The sequence below is a fragment of the Pteropus vampyrus genome, unplaced genomic scaffold, assembly GCF_000151845.1.
Source record: "Pteropus vampyrus isolate Shadow unplaced genomic scaffold, Pvam_2.0 Scaffold1, whole genome shotgun sequence".
Taxonomy (NCBI): Eukaryota; Metazoa; Chordata; class Mammalia; order Chiroptera; family Pteropodidae; genus Pteropus; species Pteropus vampyrus.
In genome coordinates, this window is record NW_011888782.1 from 2,380,329 (window position 1) to 2,390,083 (window position 9,755).

A 9,755-nucleotide genomic window follows, 5' to 3' on the forward strand; every position below is an offset into this window, starting at 1 on the left:
TTCAAGAACTATAAGGGGGCTGCCTGCAGAGACAGAAGGAGAATATAGACAAAGTCAAGGAGTGGTGGTAAAAAATAATTATTGATTCCATAACTCTGCCCAGGAAAGCTTATTGTAAATCTGTTTGAATATCTCTCCCTTTTCAGTCTTTCAGGAGTTTGCTATGTACCAGCCCTGCCCTATGCATGGAGGTGGGGATGGGGCAGCCAGAGTTAGGAGTAAAGGAGGCAGAAGGAAAAAAATACACTACCTCTGCTCCCAGAGGAGCTCACAGCCTAGAGCTGTCCTCTGATACTAGAACTTTGGAATCCTGATAGGCATATCTTACATGCCTTAATATTTAAGACATATGATATTTAAGAACTTTCTCATGAAGATGTTCTTAAATATTGAAAGTAGAAGAGTGGTGGAGGGAAGAAGAACCCAAGTCTCTCCCAGAAGGCAGAGCCCTGTCTTACCTTTGTACTCTCGGGTCCTATTATTGGCACTCAATACATGATCAGAGCATGCAGGGATCAATGAGTAAGAGGAGGTCCCTTCTGGTGGGAGAGGCCCCGGGACATGATAGAACCTCCCTGCAATCTTCTGGGAACCGCAGCTGCTGAGCGTCAACAGATCCTGGTGCATAAAATTCTCTTTTTTAACACCAAGGTTTCCAGGCAAATGCTATTAAGTACAATGAACTTATAACAGCTCAAGAGAGCGTGACCGGTGTCTTAAGGTTTATGTAACACAATTACATAATCCAGTTATCACCAAAAAAATTCTCTAGCCTTTCATTAAAAACCTCGATAGAATAGAGTGATGACAATGATTTGAAACTAGACAGAGATGGTGGTTCAAAACATTGTGAATGTACAAACTGTCACTGAATTGTCCCCTTTAAATTGGCTAATTGTATATATATGTTATGTTACATGAATTTCACCTCAAATAAAAAAATGTTCTAATATCCCAGTTTATTTGATAGGCAATTCAGTCACTCACAGATTTGCCTCCCAAACTCATCCTCATTTCCTCATTTTGGGCTCCGCTCCAGGTTCTTCTGATCATCACGCTAAACACCTCCACCACACATATCTCATTAATGCATTCCTGGACTGCTGCATTTTTCTTTAAATTATACTACACCCTCTTCTCCCCACAGGCACCACCATGGGCTCGGTTTTCTTGCTTATTTCCCCAAAATACAGTCAAGAAGAGACAGTAGTGCTTAACAAAGATTTTCTGAACTGAATTTGAACTGAATGAAGGAAATTTTAATGTGAAGGAGATATACTTAACAATGGATACCTTGTTTTGACAAAATGTGTTATTGCAATGATTTATTTACTATTCATTGCTTTTTTTCTCTCCTAATACCTACGAAAGTGGAATGGTACTATGTAGGACTAGTAATTGCTCATAGCTCCTCAAATGTTCTGCAAAATATAATTTATATGGAATCTAAGATTTTATATTGATTTTAAGATGCACCATTATTCTATGTACTGCTTATGAGGAAAGAAAAGAAACACAAAATTACACTATTACAGTCAGTTGCAAGTTTCATCATGATTTAAACAATGCTAAAATGTGGAAAAATATGCATCTTAGAATCAATAAAATATGATAACTTATCTTTTTGTGTCAATATACTTAAACACATACGTATACACACATATATATTCAAACACACACAAAATGGAATGGAAATGATATAGGCTATCCATCAGGCAAAAAGCTGAGAGGGAGTACAATCAGCAGGAAAGATGATTATATAGAGATGTTTTTAGCAGGTAGCAAGCTTAGCAGTTTGCTAGGTTACAACTCTACAAAATTGATTCTTTTATGTTGAGCATATTCTATGCCATTAGGGATCCTCCTAAGGCTGCTTCCAGTCTTATACTTTATATACTTCATGATGAATTGGAAAATAAAAATAACAAAGAAATATATTTTTAAATACTAGAATGTCGAATTAAAAAAAAACATCGAATGCCTTGTTTGCCCCAAGAAGTCATGGATTATAAGATGTATCATTAATTTAATAACTCCTAGGAGAAAAAAACAATTCGTTAAATACATACGAAAATTTCATATTTGCCAACAATAGCCCACATTTATCCCCACAATCCCATCCTCCTTTCTTCTTCTGTGTCAAAATACACCTAAGCTTTTCTTACCATGACTTTAAAGTGTCTTCCGCCATTTGCAGTTATACAGAACATTGCAAAGAAATGTTGAGATTTGTACATGTGCTTGGAACTCTTGATATTTTTGAGTCGTTAGGGTGGATAATATAATTCTGAAGTTTATGCAAGGACACTGAGGTTTTGTATACATTTCCCATTTGATGAAACTTATAATGGTTTCTAATTTTAAAAGCCCAGGGTGGATTCACAGAGGAACACAGACTGCCACTCCATTTCTGTCTGCATTTGTGACTCCTGAGAGCATCAGAGGCTTCTAAAACTCCAGCTTTATTGACCAAATGGAAGGGGAGAAAAAAAAAAAACTTTTCCCCAGAAACTAAATGCAGCTTCAATCCTGGCTTATGAATCATTTCTCTAGGCTTACCCAGGAATTTCTGAAAGAAAAAAAAAACAAAATAGATTCAAACACACACTGGTTTCTTCTGGTATGCAGAGTGCCCCTTTCTTTACCATCACTTTTGTACATTCACAATGTTTTGAACCACCATCTCTGTCTAGTTTCAAATCTAGTACACATAGGAACATATATTCATTAGTTTTCACTTTTGTAAAATTGAAAGCAAAACCGAAGTTTGGCAGAAGTCGTTCTAAGATGAACAGACACTATTTCCCCTATTACTGCTCCCATCCTGATGGCCAGGGTAAGATTTCTAAGAAAGGAAATGCTCTCACAGATGATTAAAAGACATGGCATATTTCAAAAGGAAGATCTTTCTTCCTTCTTACATACTGAATAATTTTTCTAAATAACATAAAAATGCTAAAAGACCGTCTGCATTCATTAACAGTCCAAAGGCAAATCCTTGTCAGCCAGCTGGGATCCATTGAGACTGCAATTCCTGTACCACGGAAAGACATGAGAGCACTGAATGTCAAATCCAGGTGGACTGGAGCATGGGATATTAAAAATATGTGTATCTACAGGGATAAATTAGGTGGAGAAGATAATTTCATAATCTAAACTAATTCATTTAGAGTTTAATATGAGTCAAATGACTTGAAAGTGACTAAAAATATCATTAAATATAGCCACACCCCAGAAATTACCATCACTTTTGGTCTATGTCTCTTTACTTAATATCCTTATGATGAGAATGAACTTAGCTGAGCTGCCATCCTGCAGATCTCAGTTCATTTTAGGATGTGCATTTTCCATTCTGGCAAGGATAGTTAACAAGCTGGTCTGGTCCTCTCAAAGAAGGCAGAATCATAATGGTAATGAGCAAAAATTTTAGTATCAGGCAGAAATATGTTTCCCAGAGAATTTAAATTTAGTCACCTTCTCTGACCCTCAGATTCCTCATCTATATCTTAGAGTTCTTATGAAGACCTAAGGAGATAATAATTTTAAAATGTTGAGCTCAATGTATGACATATATTAAGTGGCCTATAGAAGTCACTATTTTTAGCATAATCAGTAAGTTGTATAGTCTAGAAGACAAAAGCATGGCTTTAAAAAAATAATGAGAGTAAGCAGAAAACAATGTAAAAACCTACAGCATTTGATAGCCTTTGTCACAGTGACTAACACTGGTAAACATGTTACATGAGCCATGCCAAGTAATCCAAACTCAGGACATTTGCTAGAGCTCTTAGGAGAGGGTAACTCTTCTTTGATGTTGCTATACTATGAGGACATGAATCTGTGTGTGCAGGAAGTCGTTCTGTCACCTCACGGGAATGAAGTCAAATTGGAGGAAAGCAGAACTAAGACGCAAAAAAGGAAAAGGCATGAGATAGCATCTCGATGACTTCAGGGCAGGCTCTGGATCCAGCCTTGCCTAAAGCTAAATCTACCACTAGAATTATCAGCCACCAAAGTCCACAGATTTCCTTTTCACTTAATTCAGTTGGACTTCTGTTGCTTGCAACCAAAGATTTCTGACTAATGTAGCTTGATCTTGGGCAGAGAGGAAAGATGGTAAGGCAGGGGTAGAGGACGGCCATGCTACATGGCCATTCCTTCTCTACTCCCACCAGCCACAAAGAGAACCCATTCTCCTGACTTATTTCCAGTCACTGAACTCTTATCTAAATTAATAAAATTAATAAAACATTTTATTGTAAGTATTCTGCCTTATGACCTTGGAGAACACGTTCATCTTTGATACCTCTGTGGGATTCAGCATGTAATAGCATCTGACACATAGGATTTGAAACACAGAAGGTGCTTGGATATTTGTCAAATGAAGCAAGCATGTTGACCATTCACTGACCTCTACTTCGCTTCCTTACATGAGATGGAAAAGAAACAGAAGAGATACAAACAAATTGTTTCTATACTGAATAAAAGTATTCTGGTTGCCACTGCAGGAAAAGAGCAAAAGAACAGACAATTATAGAGTCCTCTTCTCCTCTGCCTTTAAAAAACCCACTGTGTTCCTCCCTGATATTCTGTATCTACCACTTCTGACTATTTCTCTTAATGTCCATTATGTGATGACCCACTACATTTTTCATTTCAGGATTTGGAATAAGAATTTAGACTTATATGCATGAAATGATGGAGATATTAAAAACAAATCTCTCTCATATTTTTGGAAGCAGGAGGGAAATAGTGATTAAGGTGTTCTCTAAATTTGCTAGAAGACTGAGCGAGGGAACGGAGGAAAGTTTGAGGGAGAATGGTTTCTTGTTCCAGAGGCTAGCTTCTCTTTCCTCCTCAGAAAAGTCCACCATGCTTTCGAGTCCAAGAAAGCATCCATTTTAACTAGCACCTTTCTACTGCCTGAGACCACCCAGCTGCCCAGTACTGGGAGGTTCCCCTGTGCTCATGAGAGAAAGTGCCAAATTGAGGTGACAAAGTCAATTTTCCTAAGAATCAATTTCTGATATATTTTATTTTGTCAAGTGACCAAGTCCCAAATTCCCTTTTGCAGAAGAACTTGCCCACTCAGAATGACATTTTACATTCAGACATTTCCAATCTAGTTGATATTTCACTTTAAAGATCATTTCCCCCCTATTCTTCTGGCCATAACTTAAGCAGGAAGAACATTTTATAAATAACTTCTGCTTTCAGTCATCCAAAGCAGCAAACCTAAAGACTTGGCATCATGTAGAGTGGGATCAACAGGGATGGGAATTAGGAGACCCGGGTTCTCAATTAGGAGACCAGGCTGTACTAGGTCTATGGCTTTACTAGGGAAGTTTACGAGGTACATAGTCTTGGCCAATTGACCTAACCTCTTCTGGCCACAGTACTTTCCTCATCTATTGTTGTGGGGATTACATAAAATAATAATTACCAAACACTTAACATTACACCAGACACTATATAAATGGCTCAAAAAGTAATTTATTATGAGCATTTTCATTACTATTACAACAGTTATGTTATAACAGCAGTTTCTTTCCCAGAGAACACAAGTTCTCTCAAACAAATTACTAGTCCCATCGTGACTGACACACTTGAAGGAAACTATTTTCCTTTAAGGCAAAGATTGCAGAGCCACACCTGGCATTCCCTGCAATGTTCCTGGCCTGGGGGGTGTGAATTCCAAAAAAGAATGAAGAGATGGAAGGAAGAGAGGGGAGTGAGCTTCACAACCACACCTTATCTAGAAAGGAGCCGCGGATGCCTGATTGTGGTGATGGTGGCGACGACGACGATGATGATGATGATGATGATGATGGTGATGATGATGATGTTTTTAAACAATGAAAATACTACTCTTGCATATGCTGTATTTCTGTAGTGTTAAAAGGAGATCGGCAAACAGGGACCCTAGACGCCAAAAGAAAGACGAAGATTGCCTAACATTTCGTTAGGAATTTTGTACGATTACATCAAGATGTAATTGCTCATGGAGAAAATACCACTAAGAAAATTAGAAAAGGATGAATTGAGATTTTTTTATAATTATTGTAATATCTAATGGAAAGTAAATATAAATATTATTAACAATAACAGTAGTCAGCATTTTTTTCTTACTACATGCCAAGTACTGTGTGAAGCACTTGATGTATATCATTTCATTTAATCTGTACTGTTGCCTTATGAAGGAGGTAATATTTTATTATATTTTACAGATGAGGAAGCTCAGAGAAACTAAGTGATTTGCCCAGGTGCATGGAAATAGTAGCAGAGACAGGATATGAACCCAGTTTTCCCCAGGAGGAGGCAGAAGGAGCATATCAGTGGGCAAGACAGAACCCTTTTCCTTCTGTTAGACATTTGGCAACGCAAGTTCGGGCCTCTTCATGCAACTTTTGGTTCTGGGTTTACCTCTACTCCAGTTGGTGTGGTAATTCTGGCTACTCAATATTTCAAATCAGATTTCCATATGTTTTGATTTTTTGATTACTGAGGTATAATTCATATACCGAAAAGCTTTCTCTTTTAAAGTGTATATTCACAAAGTTGAGCAACTATCACTACTAAAACTTCCAAGTATTTCTGAAGCTCTTGTTATAAATGTGGGGCTTCCGGGAGAGCTGAAGAAATGCATTATACCGTATTACCTAGCTTTTAAAGAATTTGCAGTCTTGTCGAGAAGATATGGTTTATAAACTTGAGGCCTCACACTACTTATAGTAAAAAAGAATAATACCATGCAAGCACATATATGCAGATGGTAAATGCTAAGAGAAAAGAGGAATTAACAGCCAGGGCTAGAGATGGTGAGGGAATCCTCAGAGACGATCCACGCCTAAGGCAGGTGTGGAGATAAGGGAAAATTGGAAAAGTGCTGTGAGCAGGGACGGTGTCAGATGCAAGGAACTCTCAGGCTAAATTGCCCAAGTGTTAGACTCTTGCCAAGAATAATTATTTGCCCTACTGAGAGACTGTCTGGGACTTTGCTAAGAAATAGAAAAGAGATTAGATAAAGCCAAGTGATTTCAGCCAGAGGATTGCCTGGTCTATTTGCAGGTAATTTATATAATAGTGACCAGCAGCTCTTCTCAGAATTTGGGTGTGACACTCATTGGTTTCAGCGAGATGTGTGCTTTGTGGAGCGAGGACAGCATTTGGCCCTTGGTTGGAAATTCCTTCTTTAAAATGCCATTTTGTTCCACTTTGAAATAAAGTGGGAGTGAAAGCCATGCCCCGTGATGCTTCATGGTTAATAAAACTGCAAAGGCATTTCTGCCTGGGCATTAAAGATTATTTTAAGCATCATCTCCTGGGCTCCTTGGTTACTAAGGGAATCCTGTCTCAGCTCAGCGGCACCGACAGGCGAGTTGCCATGACGATCCTGCTAGGCCTGGTTGGAGTCTAAATAACACAGATGCAGGAACCACTGTCACTCCCTAACTCTCGGGCAGTCTGGCGGTGCCCTCCCTACCCCTTGCATTTTGCCACTTCTCCTTCGAAACCCACCTCTGCTGACCACTCCTTGCCACTAGGGGTCATGGGCACAGCTGGAAGGGCACTCGGGGTCAGTGGCTTACCTTGTTTGATGGTCAGTCTCTTCTGTCCCAGAATATGTTGTGCATGCTGGGATATATTTAAATCCTCTTGGGCACATACAGTCCTGCAAGCCTGATCTTTGTCTCTTTGAATAGAGGAAATACTAGAAATTTGCCAAGAAGCTGCACTAGGAAGCAGAAAGAAAGCTGGAATAAATCTTGTTTTCTTTCCTATAAACCATCCAGACAATCCAAAACACTGTGCAGGGTAGGTTTGTTAAGGTAGTCTGCACTGGTCAACCCCTGCAGGTACCTGGATGTAGTTCCATTCTTCTAAGTGGACGTACACATGGTATATGTGACAAATTATGTTTTCTAAATATGGCTATAACCCCGTCTCCCAGACTATGTGCTCTTCGATGTGACTTTGCCATGTTCATACTGGAGGGTGGGTTTCTATACCTTCCCCTTGAATCTGGGTTAGCTTGTGTCTGAAGTGAAGTAATCCCATGTGATTTCTGAGGCTAGATCATAAAAGGTAATATAGCTTACACTTGGTTTTCTTGGGAAGCTTGCTCTTGGAACGCAACCACCAAGTTGTGAGGAAGCCCAAGCAGTCACATGGTGAGACCACATAAAGATGTTCCAGCAAATGACTTATTTGGGGTCCCGGCTGATAGGCAGCATCAACCACCAGATATGGAGTGAATGAGCCTTCAAATGACTTGACCCTCCACTTGACATCATCCCTCCCTGATCTTGGAGCCTTCTCGGATGAAGCCCAAACATCATGAAGCAGAAACAAACCATCCCCACTGTGCCTTTTCTGAATTCCTAACCAACAGAAACCATACAAAAAAATAAAACTGTGGTCGTTCTATGCTCAAAAGTTTGAGGTGCTTTATCACCCAGCAGTAGTAGCTGGAACCATATCCCCTTTACTAAGAATGTCCTTTCTCTACTCTGCCCCTGGACACTCTTATTCTTCCCTCAAGGAATAATTCAGATGTTAACTCCTCTATGAGTATCCCATCCAGGCACTTTGTACCTACACCTGTATTTTGGCACTTACTATATGGCTGTTTATCTCCTCTATCTTGCCTGCTACACAGTAAGCTCCTCAAGGACTGAGATTGTTTTGCCTTGCTGGTTTGAGGTAGAAGCAAAATAGTAGAATGGAGATTTTGGAGTCAGATCGTTTTAAATTCCAGCTGGGCTACTTACTAGCTAAGTGGGCAAGTTACTCCTTGAGTTATTTTATATACGATTACATATGTAAATTGCTGAACATATCTATTATTATTGTCAGGAGCAATTTTGATGGTATCTGTTCTGAACCCAATGCCTGGCATTTAAAATGCCCAATAAATAGCAAATATTATCATTATTATTTTATTATCCCTGTATTTAGTGCAGTATGATTCAAATTTATTTGATTATTCAACCAATATCTGTTCAGCACCTATTCTGTGCCGAGTACTGTATATTTTATAGCTGATATTCAATAAATATTTTTAAATATATGGATATACAAAATAATGCAATTGGCAATTGATTGGATTTTTTTTTTTTTTTAGGCAAGGCAACCCTTGGTTGACCTCACAGATTGCTAGGACCTTGTCAGCTTACAATCCCTTATTGTTTTATTTTTTACGCCTACAGCACCTGGTCTTCCTAGGTGGTCTCCTATCCAAGTACTAACCAGGCCTGACCCTTCTTAACTTTCAAGATCAGATGGAATCGGGCTTGTTCAGGGTAGCATGGCCGTAGACTGACTTGGAGTTTTAAAACGAGGCTTCATACCAAAAATTCCTTTTTCTTTAACTCAAGTAAATTTTAAAATAGAGCAGTAATTTTTTTTTTTATCTTTATGTCACTAATGGTCCAAAATCAAGGTCTGTTTATTCTAGAAGTTACCAGCATTTAGAACTTTAGGCTAAAAGGTTTATCTTAGTTTTCTATTGCTGCCATAACAAATTACCACAAACTGAGTGGCTTAAAATGATACAAATTTATTCTCTTACAGTTCTAGAAGTCGGAAGTCCAAAGTGGATCTTACTGGGCTAATATGATGGTGTGGCAAGGCCACATTCATTTCTGGATGCTCTCTGGGAAAATTTATTTTCCCACTTTTTCCATCTTCTAGAGGACACCCACGTGGATTCCTTGATTGGGGAACCCAACCTCCTCCCTTCCTCCATTTTCCAA

General features: G+C 38.8%; 1 pseudogene; it reads right to left on the reverse strand.

The window, feature by feature from the left end:
• Window positions 1-9,200: 9,200 nt before the first annotated feature.
• LOC111736288 lies at window positions 9,201-9,319 on the reverse strand (annotated as a pseudogene).
• Window positions 9,320-9,755: the final 436 nt, after the last annotated feature.